The sequence below is a fragment of the Mytilus trossulus genome, chromosome 13, assembly GCF_036588685.1.
Source record: "Mytilus trossulus isolate FHL-02 chromosome 13, PNRI_Mtr1.1.1.hap1, whole genome shotgun sequence".
NCBI classification, from domain to species: Eukaryota; Metazoa; Mollusca; class Bivalvia; order Mytilida; family Mytilidae; genus Mytilus; species Mytilus trossulus.
In genome coordinates, this window is record NC_086385.1 from 20,904,036 (window position 1) to 20,924,437 (window position 20,402).

The 20,402-nt window shown below is 32.0% G+C and overlaps 1 long non-coding RNA gene across 3 annotated transcripts in view; it reads right to left on the reverse strand.

Moving 5' to 3' along the window:
* LOC134694892 (uncharacterized) overlaps window positions 1-20,402 on the reverse strand; it is a 51,736-nt gene that overhangs the window by 18,851 nt on the left and 12,483 nt on the right. Inside the window, exons 4-9 of one of the 3 annotated variants that reach the window (XR_010102642.1) lie at window positions 11,163-11,557; window positions 10,013-10,165; window positions 7,728-7,812; window positions 4,590-4,719; window positions 2,971-4,256; window positions 419-980 (exon numbers count right to left, since the gene is read on the reverse strand). This is a non-coding gene — a long non-coding RNA (uncharacterized LOC134694892). The remainder of the gene's footprint in view (window positions 1-418; window positions 981-2,970; window positions 4,257-4,589; window positions 4,720-7,727; window positions 7,813-10,012; window positions 10,166-11,162; window positions 11,558-20,402) is intronic. The other 2 variants (XR_010102643.1, XR_010102641.1) reach the window with 2 other exon arrangements.

Sequence of the window (20,402 nt, forward strand, 5' to 3'; positions counted from 1 at the left end):
ACGACGACGATGCCAATGTGATAGCAATATACGACGAAAAAATTTTCAAATTTTGCGGTCGTATAAAAATTATAATAGCCTTTCAAGATGACATAATTATTTGGGCTAATATTTATGAGGAAATTTTTAGTAGAAAGTGTATTGAGAATCTATGCAAACCATACATAGATTACAGTTGAATGAGAGGCAAGAGCCAGAAACATGTGTTGAAGAAAGAGTTCAGGAATAGATTTTGAGCCATTTCTTTTTTTTTGGGGGGGGGGGGGGAAGGGGGGGTGTACAAATGTAGCAAGAATAAGAGTGAGAGATTTAGAATGGTAATAGTGAGGGAATCTTATAGTGTTGGTCCCTCTGTTCACTCTCTTTATAAGTTGTTATTGAAATTATAACTAACTGTTTTTTAAATTTTGAACCTCACCTTTAATATAGCAGATAGTCCATAATTAATGGAGGCTGTGGCATGATGCAGTTGGAGAGGCAGGCCACACTTGCTGCATCCTTAAAGTGCATCTGCCAGCATACCCAACTCAACAATCTGCCTCCCGGACCTCCATGGTTGCTCTCGGGCACTTAAAACTTTCTCTTCTATAATCAACCCTTCGTCTACAATGACTGTTTGCTCTGGTAGTTGCGGTAAATTTAACTCAAGTTACTGTAGTCAGTGGCAGATTCAGAGGGGGGGGGATAGAGGGCGTCCCCCCCCTTTTTTGCTCGAACTGTTTTTTTTCTTTTTTTTTAAATGATTAATACGACAATTCTTTTCTTATAAAGATATTTTTCGCTGGTATTTACTGACTGTCAAAGTCATGTGATTTGCTTTGGTGGAGTTGATCAGTGTGTTGAAAAAACGTCACTCGGTCATTTCAAAATTCAAATTACAGTAATACACATTGCTTAGGCTGAGAATGTCATGACAATCAGGAAACCTTCAAAGCAACACAGGATTGAGCAAGATCTTATTGACTTCTGTTTCACTATTCCTACAAAAAGAAAGTAATAGTAAATACTCTATAGACTATTATACGCTCATAAAAAAAAGTTCCACAATATTATTTACCTACGAAAATATGTTTAACCCCAAACACCTCAGCCTTTTTAAAATAACATAGCTGAATAATGATCCCCAGTCAGTATTAGCTCTAGAAAGATTTCAAGATTCAGGTGACGAAGCATTTGATTTGAGGAGGCAGTCTGAGATATTTGAGAGAAAACAAACTGACTCTGATTCTTGCCTTAAACAAAAACTCTGGCCGTATCTGGATTGAAAACAATAGTCTTGTCCACTTTTTTGCTACTAAAAACAAAAATTTCCAACAAAATGATTTAGCATTAAATGAACATGATGAATAAAAACGGGCATATCTTTTTTGTTGCCGGGGTTTGCATGTCTGACCGAATTGTCTGTTTCACCGGACTTATATATATTGAATACTTTTTTCAAGACCAGACTGTAACCTGCCTTGCAGTTGTGACCTTTATGTCTCCATTTGTCGACTGTCATTCATAACTTCGTTGTCATTTCAGACACTTTAGTAGTCTTTGGTGGATTTAGAACCCCCTTACTTGGGTTCCCTTAGTTGTGTTGGGTGAAACATAATTAAACAGACATTTTGATAAAAACTGCTTGTTTGTCTTTTTTAACTTGTGTCGGTGATATTGTAAATTTCAACAAATTTCCATGTCTATTTTTTACTGACAAGTCCTACATCAAATATATAAGTACATAGCTTTAGATCAATACTATCATTTTATGATAGACAATTTTAAAACAAGAGGCTGTCACAACGACAGCAAACCGGATTTATTAGCATTTATTTGTGTCCTGGCAATATCACAAGAACCATTTCTGATGATTGGTGAAAGTGAAAATTGTCAATATCAAATTTGACCTCTATTTTGTCATCAGTATCCCCATATTAAAATTTTAAAAGCTTAGATTGAATGGTTTTGTGAGTAAATGCAACAACGTCAATGGAAACACCATTTTACGATCTTTCAAGAACCATAACTCCTGAAAGGTATAAGTCAAAATCGTCATTATTGAACTTGACCTTTATTTTGTCTTCAGTAACAGCATATTAAAATTTGGGAAGCTTTGGTAGAACAGTTCATGCGTAAATGCACGGACACGACTGGAAACGCCATTTTCAATCTTTCAAGAACCATAACTCCTGAACAGTAAAGGTCAAAATCACCATTATTGAACTTGACCTTCATTTAGTTGTCAGTAACAACATATTAAAATTTTAAAAGCTTTGGTTGAACGGTTCATGAGTTAATGCACGGACAACATTTGATTGCCGCCCGCCCGACCGACTGCCCGCCCGCGGAGCATCCCCAAATCAATTACCGACATTTTTGTCACAAAAATCTGGTTAAAAAGGGAAAATACAACATAAAAAATGTCCAACCCTTACACTTTACAGCAACTATAAAATATACATGCCCCACGCCAGGAACCGTTTAAATAGTGCATATTACACTTACTTTAATGTTTTTTTGCCCAAAAAATTTAAAAGTTAAAATCTTCGCCCCCCCCCTTTCAAAAATCCTGGATCTGCACCTGGTAGTTATGGTCATTATGAGGTTGTTTTCGCTCATATGCTTCATCCGTTATATCTTTATCCTTATTGACATAACGTATCAGACCCTCCCTTGCTTTCCCCATTCTTAATTTCACCAGACTTCTTTTAAAATATGATTTCTTGTTCACCTTCCACATGTTTGTTTATGTTGTTGTCTGCAGTGTGCTGAAAATGAGATCGACTACGTCGTAAAACATTTTAATATTTTTTAAGTTATTCAGATACATTTTCTCATCAGTTTCATTTCTAATATGTCTTATTGATTACAGATAATGAATTAAAATGTCGATACTAACTTTAAATGATACTGAACGTTTACGTCTTTTAAAAAATCAGAAAGAGTTATCTCCCGTACACCGTGCCGATTTCTGTCAAAAAAGCTCACCTAAGTACATCCTTAATGTTATTTCCCAGTGCAGGTATTTGTTGACATCACATATATATTGAAAAACCCAACCTGATATCTATGTTCGGCATCGTGAAGGATTTTCTTATTTGCTGTGAACATAATTTCATCTTGTATGTTATTATTTATAATAACACTTTTAACATTTAATGTCAGTATTAAAAGTTTAAATTGAGTGATTTTGTATTAAAAATGTATTATTGACTGAAGCACATATTATTATCCCTCTTTTAGCCTCTGACAGTCTGATAGCTTTTGACTACGTCACATAGTTACCGGTGTTATGATGATGTTTTTGAGGTTCCAACGAATTGGGGATAAAAACGTTGTATATACCCGGGCAGTTTCCTGAATATATACTGACATCTCTGTGTTGTTATCCAATCAATCCTCGTCACATTTGTAATTCGTAATATAAGGATTTATGTGGTCAGCTAAACACCGTACACAACACTTTTTTAGGGTTAAAATATAAAAAAATAACATATGTATGAAAGATTTCAATGCCAATTATTGAAAGGGGCTATACTTATAACACACACACATTGACCTTCTATCAGAAAAAGAGATGCAATAAATATAGATTTATATCGGATGAGACCAGGGCCAACTTCTTTGAAAAGTCTTTGCACATGCTTTTACATTGTTTTAGTAATCTCTCATGTTTTGGGAAAATAATGAGACATCTCTTACCATCAACCTAGGACCAAATCAATTCTTAAAACAGCAATTATTTTTAGATTGAAGTACACATTGATATTATGCGAACAAAACAAAGATTTTCGTTACCGTGTAACATCAAAATTGCTCATGCTCGCTCGGTTAGTACCTATATCTGCTGTATGATGATACATGTGGTGCTTATATTTTTAAAGTTATGGTGTACTGTAAATGAAGAAATTATTGCGTGCATTTATTATTGCGCTTTTGTCATTTTAAACTAAAATGCGATTTTAATGTTTATGATTTTCAGAAAAAAATCCTGTCTAGTTCAAACAAAAAAAATCAAAATGCCAGTTTTAATTATTGCGATCATAATCCATTCACAATATTGGCAATAATAAAAACCTTGCAATAATTTCTGAATTGACAGTAATTATTATTGAGATAACTTCTCTTATATCACATCATGCTACAATTGAAGAATAGTTAATATACTAAATTTTAAATTAGAGGTACACTACCTATTCTTGGTCCTCTTTCCTATCCACATTGAAATTATCACTTCAAAACATTTCATGGAGGTAACATCAATATACCTGTATCTATACAACAGATTGTACTGCACTGATTAATGAAGTTTTTTGATAACCTAATAAGGCACTTCATATCTGAGAAACAAGCTATATATGTCTACATTTTTAGAATTCAATCATATACTTGTGTGTAATCAAAAATTATCAATAAATTGCAGTGAGGTGAGACTTTTATTTTGTCCTTGTTGAGACTTTAATGAGACTTTGAGATGAAGAATCGCAATAAAAGAACTGTTCCTTTGCTTTTTTGTGTTTTTTGTCGTACATGTACTGGATACCCCATATTCTTTGTTTTTTATAAGGCTGTCACTAAATTGATTATAAATTATATGCCATGTTTACCTTTCTTTTAAATCTGTCATGTTTGAATTGAACAAAGGAGCTATTCTTCTTTTGCCAGTCTCTTTCTGTCAATCCTTTGTCCAACTCTAACAAAGATTGTGCCTGGTGACAGTAATGCTTTCTTGTTAACCTAAAACAAGGTAAACTAGTGTTTTAGATGACAAACCAGATGCTCCACAGGGCGTAGCTTTATACGACCGCAGAGGTTGAACCCTGAATGGTTGGGGCAAGTATGGACACAACATTCAAGCTGGATTCAGCTCTGAATTTGGATTGTGATTAAATAGTTGACACAGCATAGGTTTCTGACACAGAATGAATGTGTTCTAATGAACTTAAATTTTTTGTTTTCTCTTAGAGCAATTCACTATGCTGTTGAATATTAATCCTCTCAAAAAAATGTTTGAAGAAATTTTCTTTTTATTTATGAAATTTCAAATGAGAAAATTGAACCCAATTTTTTTAATCACATCCCCCTTTCCCTTATTCCAAAACTAATCTCAATTAAAATTCCTAATGGAGTTTGCAACAATAACTACTCATTAAAATACATCATAAAATATTAAGATGTAAAAAACTGCTTGTTATCACTGAATGGAAAAGATTATTTTAATTTATCAGTTGGTAGTTAAAAGTGAATGTACATTGTATATATCTGTATGTATCTGTATGTATACGTTGAAGATACCATTGAAGATTATATTGTATATAACAAAGATTTAAGTTGATTCTTGACAAAGAAAGATAACTCCAGTTAAAAAAAATTCTTGCAATTAGATATTTCTTGCAATTAGATATTTCTTGCTTACTATTCTGGACAAAGAAAGATTAACTCTAATTAAAAAAAAAATTGCTATTTCACAATATTGTGCAATTAGATATTTCTTGCCATTGTGCAATACTGTGCAATTGAAAAGACTTGCTATTGCACAATACTAAATATAATAATTTTAGATCCTGATTTGGACCAACTTGAAAACTGGGCCCATAATAAAAAATCTAAGTACATTTGGATTCAGCATATCAAAGAACCCCAAGATTTCAATTTTTGTTAAAATCAAACTAAGTTTAATTTTGGACCCTTTGGACTTGAATGTAGACCAATTTGAAAACAAGACCAAAAATGAAGAATCTACATACACAGTTAGATTTGGCATCTCAAAGAACCCCATTTATTCAATTTTTGATGAAATCAAACAAAGTTTGATTTTGGACCCCGATTTGGACCAACTTGAAAACTGGGCCAATAATCAAGAATCTAAGTACATTTTTAGATTCAGCATATCAAAGAACCCAACTGATTCATTTTTTGTCAAAATCAAACTAAGTTTAATTTGGACCCTTTAGGACCTTAATGTAGACCAATTTGAAAACGGGACCAAAAGTTAAGAATCTACATACACAGTTAGATTCGGCATATCAAAGAACCCCAATTATTCAATTTTGATGAAATCAAACAAAGTTTAATTTAGGACCCTTTGGGACCCTTATTCCTAAACTGTTGGGACCAAAACTCCAAAAATCAATACCAACCTTCCTTTTATGGTCATAAACATTGTGTTTAAATTTCATTGATTTCTATTTACTTAAACTAAAGTTATTGTGCGAAAACCAAGAATAATGCTTATTTGGGCCCTTTTTTGGCCCCTAATTCCTAAACTGTTGAAACTAAAACTCCCAAAATCAATCCCAACCTTCCTTTTGTGGTCATAAACCTTGTGTCAAAATTTCATAGATTTCTATTCACTTAAACTAAAGTTATAGTGCGAAAACCAAGAAAATGCTTATTTGGGCCCTTTTTGGCCCCTAATTCCTAAAATATTGGGACCAAAACTCCCAAAATCAATACCAACCTTCCTTTTGTGGTCATAAACCTTGTGTTAAAATTTCATAGATTTCCATTCACTTTTACTAAAGTTAGAGTGCCAAAACTAAAAGTATTCGGACGACGACGCAGACGACGACGACGCCAACGTGATAGCAATATACGACGAAATTTTTTTCAAATTTTGCGGTCGTATAAGACAATAACCCTCCCTTTAAAATCTATATTTGAACTTTAGATGGGGTCACATGAAGGTCAACCACACACTGCTTTATATTTAAACAATTAAAAACCAAATTAGCATCATTCATGTAGCGGACAAGCATTGCTGAGAAAAAATTAATTGAAAAAATTAAGTCCAATTTGAACTTGATCACCTTTTTAAGGTCATTCGTATCAAATTCAGCAAAAATCACTGTATTACTTAGTTATGAATAGTTTGTTTAGAAACTGAAATTGACAGGTCAAAAACATTATACTATGTTTATGTTAAATAGGGTAGAATGAAAGAGGAAATACACAGTAATAGAGGTCGGTCATTTACAAACGTATCAAACGTATCGTATACGTTGACGTATCCGCATCTGCAGATATATCCAAAAATATTATGTGATCCCGACCTTATTAATAAGACCATGCTTCATTTAAAAAAAACTATTAGGAATCTCTTCGAAATAATCAAACATACACTTTCAATATTTGTGATAGTGGTGTTTTAAAAAAAATAAAATAAGGGTTTCTATATCAACTACTTTTACATGCCCTTAAAAAGGAGTCAATGTAGGGCAGGTACACGAATATCGTACACAATCCTTTGATAATCTAGTTAAAAAAAAATTTCAAGATCTTATATGAATAAACAGAAAAAAATGTCAAATGTACTACTAATATACATGTAACGAAATTTGAGTATTGTTCATTTGCGATTTTATCATAAAAGGTAATAAAAAGTACTGAGTATCATTCTATTTGTCAATTAACAATTTGGTTATACGTGAGAACAAGTTCATACACAAACAAGCAACTGATTTTACCGTACTCACTCCTATCATGCATGTAAACTGTTCCAACTATCCGGAATATCTTTAAAAGTCGGGTTACATATTTCACAAATTCTCGATATTTCTTAAAAATTTCTGCATTATAAATTATTCAATCGCCAAGTTGCATTATTGAAAGTACATAGAATCAAAGCTCGGGTTCATATTCTGTTTTTTTGGTATATCTGCAGATGCGGATACGTCAACGTATATGATACGGTTGATACGTCTTTAAATGACCGACCTCTATTTATAATAGCTGTTACACAATACCTTGTTAACCCAGGTATAACCTTCATTCTTCTAAAGAACTGCAGCTGAATCTCTTGCTTTTAATACACTGGTTCCACCATATGATCTACAAAGAGAAATTTCACAGTTAATATTGTAAAGTAGCTGTCAGAAGATTAAACTAGCTAAAACCAGTGAAACTACAAGCTACTGCTCACTGATGATATCCCGCAGCAAGTGGATAATTTTAATAGTGTAAAAATTTGTAAGTGTTCGGTAAACAGGAAGTTGTTGAGTGATAAATCTGAAAACGCATCACACAATAAAACAGACTAATATATAACCTGAAACTAAATTTCAGAAATCTTTGTATTGTAGTTCTTCAGAAAAATGTGACGAAAATTTTCAACTTGGCTATTATGTGTAAAATCATACAAGAGTTTGGTAAACAGGAAATTGTTCAGCGATTAATCTGAAAAGGCATCAAACGGTTAAGCAGACTTATGTAGACCCTGAAACCAAATTTCAGAAATCCGTGTATTGTAGTTCCTAAGACAAATGTGACGAAAAATATTCATGGGACAGACGAACTGACAGACAGATGGATGGACAGTCAAAGGTAAAACAGGTTACCCCTCTTTTTTCAAAGCAGAGCGGGGTATAATTATTATTCTGACATGACGTCCTTCAAATGCTTTGTGTACACAACCTTGGTAAAATATGAATATATTGTTTGGGCTGTTCCTATCACACTCCCACATCATATGCTTTTTTATGAATGAGCTACCCGACATCATAGAACGATGTCAGAATATTAGCATTTTACGGGAAACTACAGGCTTGTAAAAGCGAAAATCATCACAACAAGGAAACATAAACAAACGATGCTAAAATGTGTTATATAAGCAATTTTTTTGTGTATGTTTGTATACATATAAGACATTTATGTAAAATAGTCATTTAAATTCATCCAAACATATCTAAATATGTTATTGTAAATAGTTTAAGCATGTCAATAATTCAGTTTGCTGGTTCTTTTACTTCAAATTGATAGTGCATTTAATTATGGGAACAGCAAGTAATGCAATCACCTAGAGCGCTTCAATCCAAAACCATTGCCGTGTTTGTCCTATTAGAATCTAAATAATTCATGGGGGGGGCTTGAATATATCATGATTCTACCACGGGTTGTCCCTTCATGTTGATATATTACCCCTTGCTATCACTCAGGGTAAAATGTTTGTCATAAAGGGCCAACCCGTGGTAAAATCACAATATATTGGAGCCCCCATGAATTATTTCTTAATTTTAAAACTTTTTCAGGGGGAATAACTCTTCAAATATTTTTGAATTGTTCACTTTTGTTTCATCAGATATCATATTAGTTTTTGAATTTTTAAAATTATATCTTTTAAGGTTTTGCCACCTCCATCCCCTGCCCCCCTCATATCACAATTTAATTTAATAAAGTAAAACTTAAGTTAATATTCAACTGTTAGCACTGTTGGTTATTTTCTGTTTATCCAATATCAAAATAAAGGATTGTTTTTTTTAATCAAATCAAATATGTAATAAAAAATATACCTTCATGTGCTACTTTTTGAGTTAAATGAGGTCGAAATGTATATTTGCTCAATATTCGGATTTCTTGCCGTATTTTTCCTTTCAAAAGTAAGGCATAACTTTTTTTGTTTTAAAAGATAAACACAAATTGTTTTTTTGTTAAATAATTTGAAGTTTCTGTATTTTATACGTATCCTAAAAATTTATGCACTTTTTTCCAGAAATAATCATATTTATCAAATGGTCATGAATTGAGAAAAAGTGATTTTCTTATGTATCCTTTTCCAAATTAAAAAAAATGCACTATATACAGTTTTATGAAATTTGATCCACATAAACTCCCTGCAAAATGAAACAAAATGTTGTTTTAAAAAATAGGGGTCCATGCACTTGTTTTCAAATAAAATCAGTTTGAATGATAAAAATCCGTCAAAAAATGCATCTTTTCCTGATATGTCACAGTTTGGCGTTGCGAAAATAAAATTTTACGTTAGCAACGTCATTACCTCTCCTGTAACTGTATCATATGCCCTTGAGAATATGCTAATGATCATAGTTTTAAAAAATAAAATAAGTCAGTTTTCAGATAAAAAATTCTTAAATAGTCAATTTTCATTTGACGGACAAACAGCAATCATCTCCCTTCAAAAATGAAAGACTTCTTTTTTGTATTGCTATGTTTGTTGGGGTGGATGGTACTGAAAGGTTATAATCAATGTTTTTTAGTACTGAGTCTACTACTGACCTATCTTTTTTAGCCTTACTTGCCACTATATTGTTGAAATTTTCATTGCTCTGTTTTGAGCCTAAATCTACAAGTTGGCTTGATCTTTTTTGGTAAATTTTCTGTCACTGTCTCTAAGTGCTTACGCAGGTTTGCATTTGTCAATGGTTCACCTTTTTGGAGATGTTTATATCTGAAATGATATAAAAGAAAATAGTTGAATTGTTACACATTATATATATATGTTGATTTATGGCAACGGTTCAAATAGATCTTAACTGTATAATTTTGTTTACCATTTAGTTACATATTTGCTTATTCCTAAAGCTGCTGTGTTATTCATTGTATTAAAATGCATTTTTTTATATCAAGGATTTTGATCGGACAAAATCACATATATTCAAGGAGTAAAACTGATGATGTACCTGTCAGAAGTTTTTTTGCGCTGTGCCTCAGAAGACATTTGAAAATAATAAATACAAAAATATCTCAGAGAAATTGAGAGTTGACATAACAAAAACTGTGTTGTATTTGAATATTTTCTCTTACATTTTTTATGTCACCGGAAAACTCATTTTGTGATAATAATATCACAGATGGAATACTCCATTGGAAAGTATACTAGTACTGTGGATGCATTATTATTCGTTGGATACCAATTTTCGTGGTTTTCATGGGTGAACCACAAATTCAAATGTTCAACGTATTACACATTTTCTAAAAGCTCTGCATGCAGACATTGACAAAACCACGAAATCAAATACCCACCAACATGCTGTGTTTCCTCAATCCACGAAAATTGATACTCACGAAAATAAATGAATCCACAGTATATTGAAATACAACACAATTGATGTTTAATTCCAGGAAAAAATGTTCTTCAAGAAATCTTTACAAGTCTTTTTATAGTCTGTAAATTAATTTGGTCCTAATGATCCTATAATTGTATTTACCTGGGGAAAAAAATATGTTTTTGTTTGTTTATAGAGTGAGCAGATGTACTTGTTTTCTTGTATATTGGTTTTTTTCTGCATTTATATGACAAAATTGGATGTCAGTATTTAAACTAGCAATATGAAAACAGCTACCAAACTTAACTTTTGTTCTGACATATATATCACTCATAATAAAAACATTAAAAATGACTATCACAGTATATGCATAACATCCTTCAAATTAAAAACAAAAACCTGTAAGTTTCTGGTTGCTTGAAATATGTGCACCAATCCCCAAGCCTGAATGGTCTCCAAATAGGTGTGGGACTATACTGTCTAATCTTTCACAAAGATCATCCTCCTTTAGCTGTTTTGAACTTAAAGCATACATATAGCATCTGAGTATGTAAGGAATAACTCCTTTCCCCTTCAGTTCTTTGTACTTATTTGCTGCTGAATACAGTTGTTTCAACAGTTTTTTTAACATGATTCTAATGTTGTCTTTTTTTATCTTTGCAAACTTTTGCTTCAGCCTTGATGTTGTTGAAGAGTCATTGTCTGTGTGAATAATGCCAACTTTGCACCCTCTGTCGTCCATACTACTGTAACCATGGATAAAGCCATTTCAGGCTCCATGCCTTTACTTGACCCTGTAACAAAAAAGGACATTGTAATTACATTTTGTACTACAATTACTTACAGGAGAACTATTTAAGATGACTGAAACATATTTCATCTCCCTTATTATATCTTATAAAATTATATAATTATTTGACATTGGGTTCTAAGGATAAGGCCAATTAAAGGTCATGGTTGTATATAACACACATACTTGGTTTGTGATCACATAGCCATAAGGCTGTGTAATGACTATGCAATTATAAACTAAACACCATTGACAAGGACCAAAACAAAAAGTTAGGTTTAGTAACTGTAATAATAACAAGAGGCTCTCAAGAGCCTGAATCGCTCACCTTAATTTTTTTGGTTAAATCTCTCATCAATGATTATTTTGGCTTTTCAATTTATTTAAATGTTCTTTGAATCTTCCTATTTTCTTCAAAAGCAAAAAACAAGTAAACTGCGAGCTACTGCTCACTGATGATACCCCTGCCGCAAGTGGATAATATTAATAGTGTAAAAATATGCAAGTGTTCGGTTAACAGGAAGTTGTCCAATGATGAATCTGAAAACGCATCACACGGTATAGCTGACTTATATAAATCCTGAAACCAAATTTCAGAAATCCTTGTATTGTAGTTCCTGAGAAAAATGTGACGAAAATTTTCAACTTGGCTATCATGTGTAACATCATACAAGTGTTCGGTAAACAGGAAGTTGTCAAGTGATGAATCTGAAAACGCATCACACGGTATAGCTGACTTATATAAATCCTGAAACCAAATTATAGAAATCCTTGTATTGTAGTTCCTGAGAAAAATGTGACGAAAATTTTCAACTTGGCTATCATGTGTAAAATCATACAAGTGTTCGGTAAACAGGAAGTTGTCAAGTGATCAATCTGAAAACGCATCACACAGTATAGCTGACTTAGTTAAACCCTGAAACCATATTTCAGAAATCCATGTATTGTAGTTCCTGAGAAAAATGTGACGAAAGTTTCATGGGATGGACTGACGGACAGACTGACGGACAGACAGAGGTAAAACAGTATTCCCCCCCCTTTTTTAAAGCGGGGGTATAAAAATCATTTTCTCCTATGTTCTATTTTAGCCATAGGAGCTATGTTTCTTGACATACAAGGAAATAAAATATAAAATTTATACTAGATACTCTGAAACTCATTTAGCCTAAGTTTGGCTGAAATTGATATAGCAGTTTCAAAGGAGAAGATTTTTTAAAGTAAGTCAACATGATGAACAAATTGTGAAAAAAAGTCTTTAAAGGGCAATAACTCCTTAAGGGGTCAATTGACAATTTTGGTCAAATTGACTTATTTGTAGATCTTACTTGCTTAACATTTTTGCTATAAACAGTTTATCTGTATCTATAATAATATTCAAGATAATAACCAATAATAACCAAAAACTGCAAAATTCTTTAAAATCATCAATTCAGCGGCATTATACCTGAAAACCCAGTTACCCAATTCGGCTGAAAATTTCAGGACAGGTAGACCTTGTCTTATTTGCTCTAAATGCTGGAGTTTTTGAGATAAAAGCCAAAAACTGCATTTTACCCTGTGTTCTTTTTTTAGCCATGACGGCCATGTTTTTTGACGAAATAGAAAATAAAACACAAACTTTATTTTATACACCCTACTGATCATTCAGTTGAAGTTTGGTTGAATTTGGTTGAGTAGTTTTAGAGGAGAAGATTTTTTAAAGTTAGCAAATTTATATAATGAAAAAATTGTGAAAAATTGTCATTAAAGGACAATAACCCCTCAAGGGGTCGATTGACAATTTTGGTCATATTAACTTATTTGTAGATCTTACTTTGCTGATCATTTTTGCTGTTTACAGTTTATCTTTATCTATAATAATATTCAAGATAATGACCAAAAACTGCAAAATTTCCATAAAATTGCCAATTAAGTGGCAGCAACCCAACAATGGGTTGTTTGATTCATCTGAAAATTTCAGGGCTGATAGATCTTGACCTAATAAACATTTTACCCCATGTCAGATTTGCTCTAAATGCTTTCATTTTTGAAATATAAGCCAAATACTGCATTTGACCACTATGTTCTATTTTTAGCAATGACGACCAAGTTTGTTGATAGATTAAAACTTCGGATACAATTTATAAACTAGATACCCTAAGGAACATTCATTCAAAGTTTGGAAGTATTTGGCCTAGTAGTTTCAGAGGAGAAGATTCTTGAAATAGTTTAAGACGACAGACCACGACGACGACAGACGACGACGACAGATGACGGGCCAGGTAAGCTAAAAATTTGACTTATTAAGATGGAAGCCAGTTCTGTGGATCCCACTGTGAATAATCTGTGGAACATATTTTGTATCTTTACCATTATGGACATGGGTTGTCAACTGAAACCAATGTATAAAATCATCTTTAGATATATAAGGGACACAACTTGTTACAAGCCGACAGAATGGTCACTATAGTGCTATTTTGAATGATAAAAATTGTTTGTAAGTGCTAGCTATGGTTACACCTTGTGATATTCTTATTGTTGTCTGGATGATGATTTAACATAAACTAAAACAGATCCTGGATAAGGAGACCTTTTCACAAAAATCTGGATTAACCTGAAATCATTGGATTTTGCTTGAAAAAGACGTTATAAAAAAATTGTTGTTTGTGTACCTTGCTAATAATAACTGTTGCATTGGTGCTTTGGAATTGTTTGCTTTCTTCCAAAATGATGCTGGCATATACTGCAAAGTTTACTTCTTACATCATAGTCTAGAACTTTACCAGTCTTTACACCAACTAGACTGGAATGTTGGATTCCAGGGTTGGCAAAAACCCGGGTTTTATGAGTACTGCCCAGCCCAGTGGGAAATACTGGGAAAACCAGGGTTTTACTGGGTTTTAGTGGGTAATACTAGGCAATACTGGGTAATATCAAATACTAGTCTGAATTTTATAGAGGATTCAAACTCAAATTTTATACATTTAAGATATATATAACCTTTTTTGTTTGTATGGATTGGTAAAACTGTAAATCATAAAGCAAAAAACTTTTTTTTAAATAAATAGAACTCCTATTAAGAATTAACAATTACATGTACATGATGTAAGAAAAATTACATTTAAATAATGTATATATGGTTTATTCCTGATTGTCCCACTTTTTAAAATTTTAGAGTTCTGATTGTCCCACATGAAAAGTTCTGATTGTCCCACATTATTTTATGTAGTAAAATGTTCTTAGATAAACAAGGTTACTGTTGTTTGTTTTGCTAAATAAACAAGAATTAATTATTGCACATTTAATATTAATTTTATAAAAGTATAAAAAAGGGTGTTTTAAATCATTAGATTGATACACTTTTGGTTAAAAAAATATAATATTTCTGATTTATGAAATAGATCTTTTAAGGTCTTGAATTAAACTTTTTATTCTGAACCTGAATTGGTGACGAAAATCATATGGTGGTGCACTTTATTTTGCTACCGCCATTTGAAAGTACCCAATTCTCACTTTTCATCAAATGTTATCCATTTTTTGGCTATTATCATGAAAAAAATCACAGTTTTACAATTAAACTTTCTTTTCATACTTTCAATAAAGATAGAGTGGACCAATCTGAATAGATCTAACTTTTAAAAAAAATAGAAGTAGGTGTTAATATAAGAAAGTCTTGTAAAATTTTATTGCTTTTTTTGTGTCAAATTGACCATTCTGTCAATTTGTCATTTTGTCAATTTTGGAATTTTCTCTTTTTTTTTAGAACACAAATCATATTATTTCAACTTTCTTTGTTTTTTTTTGTTTTTTTAAAGACTTCATATTATATTATACGATACTTCAATTGTACCTACTATGAGCAAAATAAAATATGTAAATATGATTATTTGTTCTTATTTTGTTCATATTTTATAAGTTACATTGATTAGTAATCTTTTATTAACTTCAACACGCTATAAAAACAAATTAATCATTATAAAAACAGTTCCCAATTGTCCCACATTTAAACTTCCCAATTGTCCCACAAACATATTCTCGATTGTCCCACAAAATTTCATTACATTTTTACCTGTAATTTCAAAAAGTGGGACAATCGGGAAGACACTGTATATATGTACTGTCACTAATTAGTAAGTAATTATTCTGATTAGAATGCAGATTTGTTTATGTAACAATAATCAGTTCTTTCAATTTTATAAGTATTAATGGCATGACCCCTTATGGTGTTTATTTAGCAATATGACAAATGTATGAATGTATAACATTTAAATTAACAATTCACTTAAACAAATGTTGCAATAATTTTTTTTTTCAAAGTATGGATTATTGAAACAATGCTTGGTAATTAACAAGGTTTCCTTACATGTGCAAATATTGTATTTCGGCTACATAGAAGGGAATTAAATTTAATTTTTCATTCTTTTAGAAATGTCTGTCAATGGTTATCTGTATAAAAAGTATATATATTTAGCTGTTATTATGAAACTACACCAAGACTTTACTATTTTTTATTGAAATAAGCTTAAAAAATCATATTGCCCCGTAATGCCCATTATTCCTCATTTCTGGGAGTATTGCCCAGGAGAGGAAAACCCGGGTTTTCCCATCCGGGAATTCCCGGGGGGGGGGGGGGGGGGGTAGTAATAATTTGCCAACCCTGGAATGTCCAGAAAATACCAAGTCCATGTCATTTTTAGTCACATAAGAAAAGGTTAAAAACAGTTTCTGATAATTATATTCAAAATTGAAAATATATGAATAATGTTTGAAAATACAAGTTTTATCTATATGACACAGATGTAAATATAAGTTATGCTTAGGGTGCAATCAACAGTTTTTTTCTATGACGTCATATTTTGAGGGACCATCTATAATTGACCCTTAGTGGTGTTAATGTTGATGAAGATACTTGTATAAAACTAGATATCATTAGAATCAGAATTTTCTCTAGTTTATAATGAAATAAAATTAAATTGTACTTTTAATAGTACCAAAAAGTTTTATCCAGAAAAAATGGTGAAAACATTGGCTAATCTTTGCATAAAAAACATGAAATCAGGCCATGTGCACATCCATGCAGACATGATACATGCACATTTTTCTAATTCAAAACTGTATGAATTTCATAGGTTTTTACCTGGTCTTTCTAAAAATTTATGCTTCAGGCTACGTTCGCCTGCTCCGAAAAGAGCTACATTGGGTGCAAATAATTTTTGCACTTTTCACTGCCAAAAAAACAGGATGTTTACAGTTTGTCTCCCCTTAAAACATGTGTATTTAATCTAATTTTAAAAAAATATTTTAATCATTCAACCTGTTTTAATTGAAGCTAATTAACTTATTTTTACAATCAAATATAAAAAACATGATACTTTTTTACCAATTATGTTGATAAAAAGGGACTTCCCTCCAAGTCTATTTTTAGTCGGGGAATAACCCCTAGTTTTTTTATACGAAACTGTTTGTAGCACCCTTAGCTTTTTTTGCTGATAACTGCAAGTTACAAATAAACCTAAAAAATCCAAAATAGCAGGTACAACTCTATCTGTTAGAATATCACAATCTACCTTATTACCAAATTTCATTGAAATAGATATACTCATCATAGATACCAGGACTAAATTTTGTATATACCCCAGACGCATGTTTCGTCTACAAAGACTCATCAGTGACGCTTGAATCCCAAAAAGTTGAAGAGGCCAAATAAAGTACGAAGTTAAAGAGCATTGAGGACCAAAATTCCTAAAAGTTTGGCCAAATACAGCTGAGGTAATCTATGCCTGAGGTAGAAAAGCCTTAGTATTTAAAAAAAAAATAATTTAGTTTTGTAAACAGGTAATTTATAAATATAACCATATCAATGATAATTCATGTCAGCACAAAAAAGTGATGACTACTGGGCTGGTGATACCCTTAGGGAAATAAATCTCCACCAGCAGTGGCATTGACCCAGTGGTTGTAAATAAACTCATCATAGATACCAGGGCTAAATTTTGTATATACCCCAGACGCGCATTAAAATAGTAGCTGAGAATTGGACCTTAAATTAGGCTGTTAGTTTTCTCATTTGAATTGTTTTACATTGCCATTTCTGGGCCTTTCATAGCAGACTATGCAGTATTGGATTTGCTCATTGTTGAAGGCTGTACAGTGAACAACAGTTGTAAATTTCTTTGTGATTTGTCTCTTGTGGAGAGCTGTCTCATTGGCAATCATTTCACATCTTCTTTTTTATACATAACACATTACTGTAGGATAGAATGGCCTATTTTTTAGTGAACCCCAATGTACAGTTCTACTAGTTTTTCCTATGGTAAATCTTTTGACAAAGTATATTGGTCTACAACGTAAAGAAGGTTGGATATGGCCCTAAACGTAACCAGATGCTCTGCAGGGCGTAGCTTTATACGACCGCAGAGGATGAACCCTGAACGGTTGGGGCAAGTATGGACACAACATTCAAGCTGGATTCAGCTCTAAATTTGGATTGTGATTTAATAGTTGGCACAGCATAGGTTTTAGACACAGAATGAAGGTGTTCTAATGAACTTAAAATTTTTGTTTTCTCTTAGAGCAATTCACTATGCTGTTGAATATTAATTCTCTCAAAAAAATGTTTGAAGAAATTTTCTTTTTATTTATGAAATTTCAAATGAGAATAAATAGTTGACACAGCATAGGTTTCTGACACAGAATGAATGTATTCAAATGAACTTAAAATTTTTGTTTTCTCTTAGAGCAATTCACTATGCTGTTGAATATTAATCCTCTCAAAAAAATGTTTGAAGAAATTTTCTTTTTATTTATGAAATTTCAAATGAGAAAAATTGAACCCAATTTTTTAATCACATCCCCCTTTCCCTTATTCCAAAACTAATTTCAATTAAAATATTCTAATGGAGTTTGCAACAATTACTACTCATTTAAATACATCATAAAATATTAAGATGTAAAAAAACTGCTTGTTATCACTGAATGGTAAAGATTATTTAAATTTATCAGTTGGTAGTAAAAAGTGACATTGTTTATTGTATATAACAAAGATTTAAGTTGATTCTGGACAAAGAAAGATAACTCCAATTAAAAAAAATTCTTGCAGATATTTCTTGCTTACTATACTGGACAAAGAAAGATAACTCTTAATTAAAAAAAAATTTGCTATTTCACAATATTGTGAAATTAGATATTTCTTGCCATTGCACAATACTGTGCAATTGAAAAGACTTGCTATTGCACAATACTTAATATAATAATTTTAGATCCTGATTTGGACCAACTTGAAAACTGGGCCCATAATCAAAAATCTAAGTACATGTTTAGATTCAGCATATCAAAGAGGCCAAAGAATTTAATTTTTGTTAAAATCAAACTTAGTTTAATTTTGGACCCTTTGCACTTTAATTTAGACCAATTTTAAAACTGGACCAAAAATTAAGAATCTACATACACAGTTAGATTTGGCATATCAAAGAACCCCAATTATTCAATTTTTAATGAAATCAAACAATGTTTAATTTTGGACCTCGATTTGGGCCAACTTGAAAACTGGGCCAATAATCAAAAATCTAAGTACATTTTTAGATTCAGCATATCAAAGAACCCAAAGGTTTCAATTTTTGTTAAAATCAAACTAAGTTTAATTTTGGACCCTTTGGACCTTAATGTAGACCAATTTGAAAACGGGACCAAAAATTAAGAATCTACATACACAGTTAGATTCGGCATATTAAAGAACCCCAATTATTCAATTTTGATGAAATCAAACAAAGTTTAATTTTGGACCCTTTGGGCCCCTTTTTCCTTAACTGTTGGGACCAAAACTCCCAAAATCAATACCAACCTTCCTTTAATAGTCATAAACCTTGTGTTTAAATTTCATAGATTTCTATTTACTTATACTAAAGCTATGGTGCGAAAACCAAGAAAAATGCTTATTTGGGTCCCTTTTTGGCCCCTAATTCCCAAACTGTTGGGACCGAAACTCCCAAAATCAATACCAACCTTCCTTTTGTGGTCATAAACATTGTGTTTAAATTTCATTGATTTCTATATACTTTAACTAAAGTTATTGTGCGAAAACCAAGAATAATGCTTATTTGGGCCCTTTTTTGGCCCCTAATTCCTAAACTGTTGAAACCAAAACTCCCAAAATCAATCCCAACCTTTCTTTTGTGGTCATAAACCTTGTGTCAAAATTTCATAGATTTCTATTAACTTAAACTAAAGTTATAGTGCGAAAACCAAGAATAATGCTTATTTGGGCCCTTTTTGGGCCCCTAATTCCTAAACTGTTGAAACCAAAACTCCCAAAATCAATCCCAACCTTTCTTTTGTGGTAATAAACCTTGTGTCAAAATTTCATAGATTTCTATTAACTTAAACTAAAGTTATAGTGCCAAAACCAAGAAAATGCTTATTTGGGCCCTTTTTGGCCCCTAATTCCTAAAATGTTGGGACCAAAACTCATAAAATCAATACCAGCCTTCCTTTTATGGTCATAAACCTTGTGTTAAAATTTCATAGATTTCTATTCACTTTTACTAAAGTTAGAGTGCGAAAACTAAAAGTATTCGGACGACGACGACGACGCCAACGTGATAGCAATATACGACGAAATTTTTTTCAAAATTTGCGGTCGTATAAAAACTTAACCAAGATCGGGAGGAAAGGTCAGGACAGACATACAGAGGGACAGGGGTGAACCTATATGTACCTATCATTTTCATAGTTGAAACCTACATAGTTATTTTGGACAAGTTTATTGATGTGTAAAGTGACAGAATTAAATAACACACATGTCCTTCTGGCTTGATTCAGTTTATATAAGCAACTCAGTAGCATTTACACATCAATAAACTCCTCTATTGCTA